The 14,477-nt window shown below is 36.3% G+C and overlaps 1 long non-coding RNA gene across 3 annotated transcripts in view; it reads left to right on the top strand.

Moving 5' to 3' along the window:
• Positions 1-14,477, top strand: part of LOC123789326 (uncharacterized) — a 433,455-nt gene that overhangs the window by 2,692 nt on the left and 416,286 nt on the right. The gene's annotated exons all lie outside the window — the stretch shown is intronic.

Here is a 14,477-nt window from a genome sequence, read left to right as displayed (position 1 = left end):
AGAAATGCATTGATGAGCAACATTCACAGTATTTGCTATGGCGGTTGCACAGAAAAATTGAGTCATCAGCCTTGAACAAATATGGGAGCACCTGCAGAGTGTGGTGGTGTGCTTGTTCACCATGGGGGACAGGGCTCCTCCATTCCAAGTTCCTGGGCTGTGTTCCCACTAGGGTCATTGTTTTCCTCTTATGCGTAACTCCCTTCCAGGTCCTCATTTTGGATAATCAGACTCCAAAAATGAAAGTCCTGAATTGTGAGAACAATTTTAATAGTCCCTGTTGTTACATATCAAATAAACTATAGATTACCTGTTTTATGTTTGATTTAGGAAGTAGATTACTGTTTTCAAATACCAAAGCAATTATCAAGGTAGATTAGACATTTTTATGAGTCCTTTGACCTCCGTGGGGTTTTTTTTCCTACTAATTTTTTTTTCTTTTTTGTGGTAAGAACAATAAACATGAGTTCTACCCTCTTAAATTTTTAAGAGTGCAATGCGGTATTGTTGACTATATGTACAATGTGGTATAGCAGGTCTCCAGGACTTTTCGTCTTGCCTGACTGAAAATCTATATCCCTTGAATCCCTTGATAGCTACTTCCTATTTACTTCTCCCTCTAGGCCCTAGCAACCAGTATTCTACTTTGTGTTTCTATGAGCTTGCTTACTTCAGATACCTCATATAATTACAATAATGCAGTATTTGTCTTTTTGTGATTGGCTTATTTCATTTGACATAATGTACCTGAAATTCATCCATGTTGTAGCATTTGACAAGATTTCCTTCTTAAATCTGGATAAAATTCCATTGTGTGTATATGCCACATTTTTAGTCCATTCACCCACAGATAGACATTTGGGTTGCTTCTGCACCTTGGTTTTTGTGAATAATGCTCCAGTGAACATGGTTCTGTAAATAGCTCTTTGAGATCTCATTTTCAGTTCTTTTGCATATATGCCCAGAAGTGGGACTGCTGGATCATATGGTAGTTTTATTTCAAATTTTAATTTAATTTGATTGAGGAACCTCTATACCATTTTCCATGGTGGCTACCCATGGAAACCAACAATGTGCAAGAGTTCCAATTTTTCCACATACTTACCAATGTTTATTGTCTGTTTTTTTTTTTATAATAGTTACTCTGACAGGTGTGAAGTGATATCTCAGTATGATTTTGATTTGCATTTCCTGTTAATTAAGAACATTGAACATGTTTTCATATACTTGTTGGCCATTTGTATATCTTCTTTGGAGAAATATTTAATTCTTTAGCCTATTAAATGTTTTTAAAACTTTAATTCCAGGATAGTTAAATTAGTTTATATTAGTGTCAGGTGTACAATATAGTGATTCAGCAATCTATACATAACTCAGTGTTCGGCAGGATAAGTGTACTCTTAATCTCCTTCACCTATTTCATCCAACCCCCCATGTCCCCTCTGGTAACCATCAGTTTATTCTCTATACTTAAGATTCCATTTTTTGGTTTGTCTCTTTTTTTCTTTGTTCTTTTGTTTCTTAAATTCCACATAGGAGTGAAATCATATGGTATTTGTCTTTCTCTCACTGACTTATTTTGCCTAGCATAATACTCTATAGCTCCATCCATGTCATTGCAAATGGCAAGATTTGGTTCTCTTTTATGGTTGAGTAATATTCCACTATATATGTATATGTATATGTATATGTATATGTATATGTATATCTATATCTATATCTATATCTATATCTATATCTATATCTCACTTCTTCTTTATCCATTCATCCTTTTATGGATACTTGGGTTGCTTCAATAATTTGGCTATTGTAAATAATGCTGCAATAAACAAGGGGTGCAAATATCTTTTTCTTGCATTCCTACCAACAGTGGAAGAGGGTGTTTTTTTTTCTCCACATCCTTACTAGCACTCGTTGTTTCTTGTGTTTTTGTTTTTGTTTTTGTTTTGAGAGAGAACACACACAAGCAGGGAAGTAGGGGCAGAGGGAGAGGGAGAATCTTAAGCATGAAGCCCGACACAGAGCTCGATCTCATGACCCTGAGATCATGAGCTGAGCTGAAATCAAGAGCTGGACACTTAACTGACTGAGCCACTCAGATACCCCTGTTTCTCCCGTTTTTTATTTTAGCCATTCTGACAGGTGTGAGGTGATCTCATTGTGGTTTTGATTTGCATTTCCCTGATGATCAGTGATGTCGAGCATCTTTTCATGTTTCTCTTGGCTTCTTTAGCACATATTAAAATTGGGTTATTATTTTTTTGCTGTTGAGTTGTGGGAGTTCCTTATATATTTTGCAGACTAACTCCTTATCAGGTATATGGTTTGCAAATTTTTTTCTCCCATTCCATCATTTGCCTTTTCATTCTGTTGTTTCCTTGCTGTGCAGAAGCTTTTTAGTATGATGAAGTCCTACTTGTTTTTGTTTTTGTTGCCTGTGCCTTTGTTGTCATGCCACGAAGTTATTGCCAAGTCCAATGTCATGAAGATTTTCCCCTATGTTTTCTTCTAGGAGTTTCACAGTTTTCAGTCTTATATTAAGTCTAATCCATTTTGAGTTGATTTTTATGTATAATATAAGAGTCCAATTTTATTCTTTTGTGTGTGGATATCTGGTTTTCCCAACACCATTTGTTGAAGAGATTATCTTTTCTCAGTTGTGTATTTTTGGCATTCTTGTGGGAGATTGGTTAATTGCATATGCATGGATTTATTTGGGGGCCCTCTATTCTGTTACTTTGAAGTCTGCTTTGAAGTCTGTTTCTTCAGAAAGAGGTAATTGACTATAAGAGTAGATAGGGAGCACTGAACTCAAAGTTGAGTGTAAGCTCTCTCAAAACTCAAGTTTGAAAGAGCATATAGCATATAAAATGTTTGTAAGTATGCATAATGAGTTTTATGGATAAGCAACTATGCTAATTGTCATTTCAGTCATCTTTAGACATCTTCCTACTACTCTACTGCTAAAGAATTAAATTTAATGGAGTGCTGCAGGTGAAATTCTTACAATTATTGCTAACAAATTGGTAAGCTACTCTTGCTTTTGTTGATGAAAAAAATTGTGGCAACTAATAATAACACCAGACACATATAGTACTTAATATGTGCCAGACCCTCCTCTAAGCACTTTACATATTCACTTAATTCTCATAGAATCCCATGAAATAGATGGTATTATCATCCTCATTATACAGTTGAGGAAACAGAGTAGATGAGAGAATTTGCCCAAGTGGAAGGAACACAGAGCTGAGCTAGGCAGCCAGACCATCTTGGCTCTGGAGTCTGTGCTCCACACTAGGGGACAGCAAACTTTGTCAAGGGCCAGATAGTAAACATGATAGGCTTTGCGGGCTATACGGTCTCTGTGGCAACTACTCAATTCTACCATTGTAGCGTGCAAGCATCCATAGACAATACATAAATGAATGGGTGTGTTTCAATGCAATTTTATTTACAAACACTGACATTTGAATTTCATATAATTTTCATACATCATAAAACATTATTCTTCATTTTATTTTTTCAACTATTAAAATATGTACATATCATTCTTAGGTCCCTGTGATACAAAAACAGGCAGTGGGCCAGATTTAGCCCTTGAGTAGTAGTTTGCCAACCACTACTAAAAACCCATCTAAGATTCCGGCTATGACTCTGGGAGACTAGCACCTTAGCAAATGATTTGCTGCTTTTAAGATAGAGCTATGGGTAGCAGTGGCTGAGTCACACTGAGGAGTGATGACCTCCCTGGGATAGGACCTGATGTGTAGAATGGCTTCTTCAGAGTCTTCACTGTAGTCCAGTAAGAGGACCAAAAAGAACATTGTGCAACCTTGACTTATCAATCTCATCCTGTGTAGTAGTAGCTAGTGGGCCTGTTCAATGACAAAACTGGATGCAAAGCCAGCTTTTAGATGTTTATCCATGTAACATGGGTTCCTTTATTCATAGGCTGAAAATTTTCAAATCCCCCCAAAATCAGGAAAAATTACTCAGTAGGAACTCTACAAAAACAGAAGTGAATACAAGCAATTTACTTTTATGGTTTTGACACTCATTCCAAAGGAAGGGGTGAAGGTGGAGGGAGAAATTAGCAACTTTTTGGAGTTCTTGCCAAATGTTGTACTAGATACTTCCTTCTGGTATTGCACTTAGAGAACATCACCTTCAAAAGGAGATGCAATTATCCACATTTTGTAGACAAGGAAATTGAGGCATAAGTAACTTTCCCAAAGTTACATACCATGTCTCTGACCTCTGATCTACCTAACTCGAAATCATGGGTGTTTTAAGATACGAAAAATTACAAAGATATTAAGTCAAACTCACAACTTTTTCCCTCATTGTATTGCTTCCTGAGGAATTAGGGCAGAGGAGGGACTGTAGGAAAAGAATTTTTAGAGGTGGAAAACCCCTCCAAAGGTCATTAAGTGTCAGCCTTGGGCATGACCGCACATATCATCAGAGTGATGCTTAGTTATTTCGTTCACTTCTAAATATAACCTAGAGAAATCGAGTTTGTTCCTTATGTCTGCTTTGTTTTGAACCCAATGAAAACCTCTGTGGAATAAGAACTCATCCTTATACCCTCAAATCATAGAGTCCTAGATATGGACATTGCAATCCCCTAGATATGGACATTGCAATCCCCTATTTAGAAAAACTCAGCAACAGAACACCCAAGCTATGCAGTTAGAGGAGGGGTTCCTGAGGTGCCTGGGTGGCTTAGTCGGTTGAGTTACTGACTTTTGATTTCAGTTCAGGTCATGATCTCTGGAACCCTGAGTTGGGCTCTGTGCTCAATGGGGAATCTGCATGGGATTTTTCTCTCTTCCTCTCCCTCTGCCCCACCCCCGCTTGTACTCTCTCTCTCTCTCTCTCTCTCTCTCAAAATAAATGATTTTTTTTTTTTTTTTTAAGGAGAGGGGTTCCTAACTGCTACGGGCAGTGTGGGGAACTAGAATACTCTTATTTGTCTTAATTTTCTAAGTGCTAGAAAAAGACTGTGGGAATTAGGCAGCCACACCACAATGGCTGAGGGGAGTGGCAGCAGCATGGGTTAGGAAAAGAGCTATGCGAGGTTTATAGATAGGATATGGGTCATAGTCATTTTGGCAAGTCACTGCAATCACAGACACCTTTGCCATCATCTCCAACTATGCTGTTTCATGAAAAAGATGAAAGTAGGAGAAGGTGGGGAAAGGTAAGTGACTGGCCCAAGATCTTAAAGGCACAATCCTAGCCTGATGCAAATAATTCACTCTTTCCAATTAAAGTTGTGATTATCTGAAAATGCTTCTCAGAGAGGATCTCATTCTTTTGAGGTATACCCTCCCCAATCCATGTTTATTCTGTTTTCAAAACAAAAGGCAGGTCGACTCTCTCTTTGATCCTGGAAAAAATTTAATATAAAGTACTGTGTAGATTCCATTTATGGAGTGAATATGTCACAGGGATGAAAGGCACAGCAGAGGGAATAGAGTCAATGGTACCGTAGCAGTGTTGTCTGGTGGCAGATGGTAGCTACGCTTGTGGTGAGCACAGCATAATGCATAGAGTCACCCAATTGCTGTGCTGTACACCTGAAACTAATGTAACATTGTGTATCAACTGTACTTTAATAAAAAAATAAAGTACTCCATAGAGCATCCAGGGGGTACTTCTTTCCTCAAATAAAGGGGGAAAGAAACACTTTAGCTCAGTAACTGCAGTTGTTTCCCCATTTCCTGCAGTTGGATTAAGCCCACGTCTAACGTGTCAGGAAGAAATGAGCAATAACATTTGCTGGATTAAGGTCTCAACTTTCTTTTAACTCTAATCTGGGTGTGTTACCTCATGATTTCAAGACCTCTGCCTGGGGCGCCTGGGTGGCTCAGTCATTAAGAGTCTGCCTTTGGCTCAGGTCATGGTCCCAGGGTCCTGAGATTGAGTCCTGCATTGGGCTCCGTGTTCAGCCGGGAGCATGTTTCTCCTGTTTTAGGTGTCATATCCAAAAATTCATTACCAAGACCCATGTCAGGAGCTTTATTCCAATGTTTTCTTCTAAGAGTTTCGTGGTCTCAGGTCTTTACATGTAAGTCTTTAATCCATTTTGAATAAATTTTTGTTGAGTAGTGTAAGGTCTTGGTCCAGTTTCATTCTGTTACATGTAAATATCCAGTTATCTCAGCACCATTTATTGAAGAGACTGTCTTTTCTCCTTTGAATATTCTTGGCTCCCTTGTCAAATATTAGTTGACTAGTGTATGCCTGGATTTATTTCTGCTCTGTTGGTCGATTTGTCTGTTTTATACCACCACCATACTGTTTTGATGATTAAAGCTTCATAGTATAGCTTTAAATCAGGAAGTGTGACGCCTCCTGCTTTGTTCTTTCTCGGAATTTCTTTGGCTATTCAGGGTCTTTTGTGGTTCTGTACATATTTTATAAAAAATGCCATTGGAATCTTGATAGGGATTGCATTGAATCTATACATGGATTTTGATAATATTGCTATTTTAACAGCATTAATTCTTCCAATCCATGAACATGGGATTCTTTCCCATTTATTTGTGTCTCCTTCAATTTCTTTCGTCAATCTTTTGTCTTCAGAGTAGATACCTTTCACCTCTGTAGTTAAATTTATCCTAAGTGTTTTTTTGTTTTCGATGCTACTGCAAATGGTATATATAGATTTATTTCTTTTTCAGAAAATCTGTTGTTAGTCTACAGAAACGCTACTGATTTTTGTATGTTAATTTTGTATCATGCAACTTTACTGAATTCATTGCATAGATCCAACCATTTTTGGGTTGAGTCTTTAGGATTTTATATATATAAAATCACATCATTGGCAAATAGAGACAATTTTACTCTTCCTTTCCAATTCTAATACACTGTACTTCTTTTTCTTGCCTGATTGCTCTAGCTAGGGCTTTCAGTACTATGTTAATTCACTAGGAGTGTTGAGAGTGGGCACCCTTGTCTTTTGCCTATATGCATTTTTTAATCATAATTTTTAGAAAAAGAGCATATGACCTAATTCTGGCAATAAATTTGAAAGGAAAGTCATGTAGGGGACATCTAGAAAATGTTTGCTTGCTTTTAAGAATATGGTATAAGTAGAAATGGTTGTCTGTAATTGTTACATCTATTTTATTGTTATTCTGAAGGTAAATCCACCGACAGACTCTCAGGGCACATAAGGAGACCACTGAGTTACTGCATCTATAAAGTTTTCATACTTCTGAGTCAGTGTTAAATGTTACTTATGGCATAGAAACATCCTCCATAAAAAGCAGAGAATATTTCTTTTTTTTTTTTTAACTTTTTTTTTTTTTTAAAGATTTTATTTATTTATTCGACAGAGATAGAGACAGCCAGCGAGAGAGGGAACACAAGTAGGGGGAGTGGGAGAGGAAGAAGCAGGCTCATAGCGGAGGAGCCTGATGTGGGGCTCGATCCCATAACGCCGGGATCACGCCCTGAGCTGAAGGCAGACGCTTAACCGCTGTGCCACCCAGGCGCCCCAAGCAGAGAATATTTCTATAGCAAAATTTTATTTTTTAGGTTTTGGTGAGTTATTTTAATTATATATCTGTTAAAAAAATAAACCTACATTAGACCTAGGAATTAATCTATAAATTAGGCTTATTTTAAAAATATAGATAAGACTTTCATTTTATAAATTCAGGTTTATTGAGGTATAATTTACAAACAGTAAAACCACCATTTTCAAATATATAGTTTTTATTTTGACAAATGTATACTTCTTCATGGATTAGTCTCTATGCCCATTTACCACGTAAAAAAATTATGAGGACATTGTCCTGATTTCAGCTTTTATTTGAGAAGAAAATTTTTCTTTAAATGGAGTGTAACTCTTTATATTTGTAGCTCCAAATTAACTTTAAAGGAGCTGTGAAGCAATCTGTCTGTAGGGATAGAGGGATTTAAAAATAAAATCTTTTTAAAAAACAAAAAATAAAATAACTATATAATATTCCATGGTGTGGATATACTATATTTTATGCACCATTCCTTTATTCACTTTCTTTGCCTTAACATGTGATGTAGTGATAAACATTTCTGTAGATATATTCTTACCTTCTAATGCTCTTTCTACGAGAGAGATTCCCAGAAGTGGGATTGCAGGATCAAAGGCTATTTCAAATTTTAAGAGATTTGCCGGACAGATTTCTAGAAAAGTTGTAGTGGTTCATATTTCTACTCACAGTGTTAGGAAAAAAACCCTACAAAAACAAAAACCTGCTTTCATAGATCCCTGATGGAAATGTGCTACTGTTCTGTTTTGTAAATCTGATGGGAGTGAATTGATGTTTTGTTGATAGTTTACTTTGTATTTCCTTGACTAGTAGAGTTTAAACATTGTTTAATGTTTGTAGGCTGTTTCTATTTCTTGCTTTGTGAAAATTTCAACTTCTACTCTGACATTTTTCACACTGGAAATTTTTTACAAGTTGTAAGAATTTGTGTATCAGTCTCTGTCTGTAAGTATATTTATATCGGTATTTACATACATACACATAACCTATCACTGTATCACTTTTAACTTTAATCTTTCCTAATAGTAATATTGCCTGTCCTGTCCCTGTTTTACTTAATATATATTTTTCTGGTATCTTTCTGCCCGTCCTTTTATTTTCAGCCTCTCTTTACCCAGTTTCTAGTTTTTTTCTTATCAACATCCTGCAGCCAGGTTTTGTTTCAACTGAATCTGGCTGAGTGTCTTTCCTGATAGTATTTGTAGGCTTATTATTATTATTTTTTTAGATTTTATTTATTTATTTATTCATTTGCAAGAGAGCCAGAGCAAGAGAGCACCACCGAGGGGCGGGGGGAGGGGAGCAGCAAAAGGAGAGGGAGAAGCAGACTCCCCGGTGAGCAGGGAGCTGGATGGGGGGCTGGATCCCAGGACCCTGGGATCATGACCTGAGTGGAAGACAGATGGTTGGTTAACTGACTGAGCCACCCAGGTGCCCCAGTATTTGCAGGAGTGTTATGTTGTGACCAATATTCTTGATATCTCTTCCATAATTCTTTATGATTTATTTTTACTCAGGTGTTTACTGTTTCTTTCCCCCTGATTAATTTGTAAATTCCACTCTACTTTTCAAGTTTCAGCACTTATAATTAGACATCTATTTCTCTTCTATTATTCGAAACATGATAACCAATCTTTCTCCCACTAGAATGCTCAGTTTCCTCACTGCTCTGCCCAGTACGATGAGATCTTTAGAATAATTTGTCATCCTTGCTCTCAACCAGGCTCCTCTGGTCCCATTTGTAATGCCTTTATTTCTTTCCTATCCCAACCACCAGCTACAAGGAATTGCAGAGCACCTTTAGTGCTTTCTGTTCATGACTGTTGTTAGAATATCTCTGGCATTGTGTCTCTTCTTTTTCAGTGCTCCTTGTTTCCATTTATTTTCCATATCCTCAGTTTATCATTATTAATTTAAATTTAACTGTATTTGAGGATAGTTACTTGGAAGATTTATTGCACATTATTACTCTTTTCCTCTCTTCTTCATAGGCTCTTATCTTGATTACTCTGTTCATAGTCATTTGTTGTTGGAAATCTTTCCTTAAATCAGATGTATTTTCTAAAATTTTGCATATCTACCAATCTTTGATCATCATGGGATAATTGAAATACAGCTCTTTTTTTCTCACTGGTCTGTGGATAACATTCTATCTTCATTTTAAAATTAAGAAAGATTTTTAAAATTTTATTTTAAATTTTATTTTTTTTAAATTCCAGTGTAATGAATGTACAATGTTATATTAGTTTCAGGTGTAAAATATAGTGATTCAGCAATTCTGTACATTACTCAGTGCTCATCACGGTAAGTGTACTCTTAATCCCCTTCACCTATTTCACCCTTCCCCCCACCCCCCACCTCGCCTCTGGTAACCATCAGTGTGTTCTCTATAGTTAAGACTCTTTTTTGGTTTGTCTCTTTTTTTCTTTGTTCATTTATTTTGTCTCTTAAATTTCACAAATGAGTGAAATCATTGTATTTGACTTTCTCTGACTGTCTTATTTCACCTAGCATTATACTGTCCAGCTCTCTGGCAAGATTTTATTCTTTTTTTTTTTTTTTAAGAATTTATTTATTTATTTGAGAGAGAGAGAGTGAGTGAGAGAGAGCACAAGCCAGTGGGGAGAGGCAGAGGGAGAGGGAGAAGCAGACTCCCCACTGAGCATGAAGCCTGATGCAGGACTCAATCCCAGAACCCTGGGATGATGACCTGAGCTGAAGGCAGATGCTTAACTGACTGAGTCACCCAGGTGCCCTGATTTCATTATTTTTTATAGCTGAGTAATACACATACATATATATGTATATATATGTGTGTGTGTGTCTATCTTTTTTTATCCATTCGTCAATTCATGGACACTTGGGCTGCTTCCATATCTTGGCTATTGTAAATAACACTGCAGTAAACATAGGGGTGCAAATATCGTTCTGAATTTGTGTTTTTGTATTTGAGTAAATACCCAGAAGTAGAATTACTGGATCATGTGGTAGTTCCATATTTTACTTTTTGAAGAACCTCCATACTGTTTTCCATAGTGGCTGCAACAGTTTACATTCCCACCAACAGTGCAAGAAGCTTCCTTTTTCTCCACATCCTCACCAACACCTGTTATTTCTTGTGTTTTTTTTCCCTTGTGTTTTTGATTTTAGCCATTCTAACAGGTGTGAGATGATATCTCATTGTAATTTTGATTTGCATTTCCCTGATGGTGAGCGATGGTTAGTATCTTTTGTATGTGTCTGTTGACCATCTGTGTGTCTTCTACGGAGAAATGTCTGTTCATACTTTCTGCTCATTTTTTAATTGAATAATTTATTTTTTGGGTGTTGAGTTTTATACATTCTCTATATATTTTGGATACTAACCCTTTATCTGATATGCTTTTTGAAAATATCTTCTCCCATTCAGTAGGTTGCCTGTTGATTGTTTCCTTTGCTGTGCAGAAGTTTTTTATCATGCTCTCAATCTTAGGGGAAAAGCTCTCCACTTTTCACCATTGAGTATGATGTTCACTGTGGGTTTTTCACATATGGCTTTTATTATGTTGAGGTATTTTCCCTCTAAATCTGCTTTGTTAAGGTTTTTTTTTTTTTAATCATAAATGAATGTTGTCCTTTGTCAAATGCTCTTTCTGAATCTTTTGAAATGATCATATGGTTCTTATCCTTTCTTTTATTAATGTGGTGCATCACGTTGATTGATTTATGAATATTGAACTACCCTTGTAACCAGGGAGTAAATTCTACTTGATCATGGTAAATAATTTTTTAATGTATTGTTGGGTTTGGTTATGCTAGTGTTTTGTTGAGGAGTTTTACATCTATGTTCATCAGAGATATTGGCCTGTAGTTCTTCTGTTTTTGTAGTGTCTTTATGCAGTTTTGGTATCAGGGTAATATTGGCCTTATAAAATGAATTTGGAAGCTTTCCTTCCTCTTCTGTTTTTTGGAGTAGTTTGAGAAGAATAGACATTAGCTCTTCTTTAAATGTTTGGTATAATTTACCTGTGAAGTCAAAGACTTTTGTTCATTGGGAGTTTTTTGATTACTGATTCATCTTCAATGCTGATAATCAATCTGTTCAAATTTTCTATTTCTTCCTGACCCAGTTTTGGGAGGTTATATGTTTTTAGGAATTTATCCATTTCTTCTAAGTTGTCCAGTTCTTTTGGAACATAATTTTTCATAATATTCTCATAATCCTTTGTATTTCTGTGATGTTGGTTGTTACTTCCCTTTCTTTTCTGATTTTGTTTATCTGAGTCCATTCTCTTTCTCTCTCTCTCTTTTGATGAATTTGGCTATAAGTTTATCAATTTTGTTGATCTTTTCAAAGAACCAGCACCTGGTTTCACTGTCCTATTGTTTTTTTTCATTTTCTATTTTGTTTATTTCTGCTCTAATGTTTTTATTTCCTTCCTTCTACTGGCTTGGAGTTTTGTTTGTTCTTTTTCTAGCTCCTTTAGATGTCACGTTAGGTTGTTTGTTGTTGTTTTTTTTAGGTTAAGATGTTTATTTTAGATTTTTCTTACTTTTTGAGGTAGGCCTGTTTTGTTATAAACTTCCTTCTTAGAACAACTTTTGTTGCATCCTAAAGATTTTGGACCATTGTGTTTTCATTTACATTTGTTTCCATCCTCTCTGATTTCTTGGTTTACCAAGAATTCACTGTTTAGTAGCGTGTTATTTAACCTGGATGCATTTGTGGTCTTTCCAGATTTTTTCTTGTGGTTGACTTCTAGTTTCATAGTGTTGTGGTCAGAAAAGATTATGGTATGACTTCAATCTTTCTGAATTTGTTGAGACTTGTTTTGTGGCTTAACACATGATCTATTCTGGAGAATGGTCCATGTGCACTTGAAAAAAAATGTGTATTCCACAGTTTTAGGATGGAATGTTCTGAATATATGTTAGAACCATCTGGTCTAATGTGTCATTCAAAGCCACCATTTCCTTATTGATTTTCTGTTCGGATGTTCTGTATATTGAGTAAATAAGGTATTAAAGTTCCCTACTATTATTGTGTTACTATTGACTACTTCCTTAAGGTTTGTTATTAACTGCTTAATGTATTTGGGTGCTCCCATCTTGGCTGCATAAATATTTACAATTGTTATATCTTCTTGTTGGATTTTTCCCTTTATGATTATATAGTGTCCTTCTTTGTCTCTTGTAGTCTTTGTTTTAAAGTCTATTTTGTCCCGTATCAGTATGGCTACCCCAGCTTTCTTTCCACTTCCATTTGCCTGACAAATGCTTTTCCATCCCTTTGTTTTCAATATTCATGTGTCTTTAGATCTGAAATGTGTCTTTTGTAGGCAGCATATAGATGGCTCTTGCTTTTTTATGCATTCTGTTACTCTATGTATTTTTTTGAAAGATTTTATTTATTTATTTATTCATTCATTCATTCATAGAGCATAGGTGGGGGGAGGGGCATAGGGAGAGAAAGAAGCAGGCTTTGTTTGCACTGAGCACAGAGCCCAACCCAGGGCTTGATCCTACAACGCTTGAGATCATGACCTGAGCTGAACCAACTGAGCCCTTCACCCTCTGTCTTTTGAATGGAGCATTTAATCCATTTACATTCAAAGTAACTATTGATGGGTATGTACTTATCGCCATGCTGATACTTGCTGTATTGTTGTTCTGTAGTTCTTCTGTGTTGCTTGCTTCTCTTGCTCTCTTCTCATGGCTTGCTGGCTTGCTTCAGTGATATTTTTGGATTCCTTTCTCTTTATTTTTGGTATATCTATTACTGGTTTTTGATTTGTGGTTACCATTAGGTTTATATATAACATCTTAAGTTGAAGGTCGCTTAAGTTTGAATCCATTCTAAAAGCACTAGATTTTTGCTCCTCTCCTCCACATGTTTTAGGTATATGGTGTCATACTTTAAATCCTTTTATTTAGTGAATCCCTTGAGTATAAAAATCCTTTGATTTTTATAGATATACTTAATTTTACTGCTTTTTTGATCCCTACTTTTCTTAGTCCTGCTTATGGTCTTTCCTTTCCACTCAAAGAATCCCCTTTAACTCTTCTTGTAAGGCTGGGTTACTGGCCCTGAATTCCTTTAACTTTTGTTTGTCTGAGAAAGTCTTCATCTCTCCTTGTATTCTGTATGATAACCTTGCTGGATAGAATAGTCTTGGCTGCAGATTTTTACTTTTCAGCACTTTGAATATATCATGTTATTCTCTTCTGCCCTGCAAAGTTTTTGCTGAAAAATCAGCTGATAGCTTTATGGGATTTCCCTTTTATATAATGGTTTTCTTTTCTCTTGCTGTTTTTAAAATCTCTATCACTACTTTTTGCCACTTTAGTTACTATGTATCTTGGTGTGGACCTCCTTGGGTTGATTTTGTTGGGGACTCTATGCCTCCTGGATCTGGATTTCTGTTTCCTTCCCCAGATTCAGGAAGTTTTCAGCTATTATATCTTCAAATACATTCTGTGCCCCCTTTTCTCTCTCTTCTCCCTCTGGGACTCCTATAACGTAAATGTTATTATGCTTGGTAGTATCACGGAGTTCCCTTAGTCTATTCTCATTTTTTATTAGTCTTTTTTTCCCTCCTGTTCAGCTTGATTGTTTTCTGTTACTCTCTTCTCCAGGTTGGTCATCCATTCTTCTGCTTCCTTTAGTCTATTATGTATTTCATCTAGTGTACATTTGGTTTCAGTTATTAAGTTCTTTATCTCTGATTGATTGGTTCTTTTTTATATTTCCTGTCTCTTTGGTGACCGTCTCACTGAGATCTTCCACTCATTTCTCAAGTCCACTGAGTATCTTTATGGCCATTACTTTATTTACTTATTTGTGAAAGATTTTATTTATTTACTTGACAGAGAGAGAGCGAGCACAGCAGGGGGAGCAGTAGGCAGAGGCAGAGGGAGAAGCAGGCTTCTTGCTGAGCAAGGAGCCCAATGTGG

Source organism: Ursus americanus, chromosome 3, assembly GCF_024610735.1.
Source record: "Ursus americanus isolate L20-20 chromosome 3, mUrsAme1.1.p, whole genome shotgun sequence".
NCBI lineage: Eukaryota > Metazoa > Chordata > Mammalia > Carnivora > Ursidae > Ursus > Ursus americanus.
The sequence above is the reverse complement of the archived record's forward strand: the minus strand, read 5'-3'. Positions and strand labels throughout refer to the sequence as shown.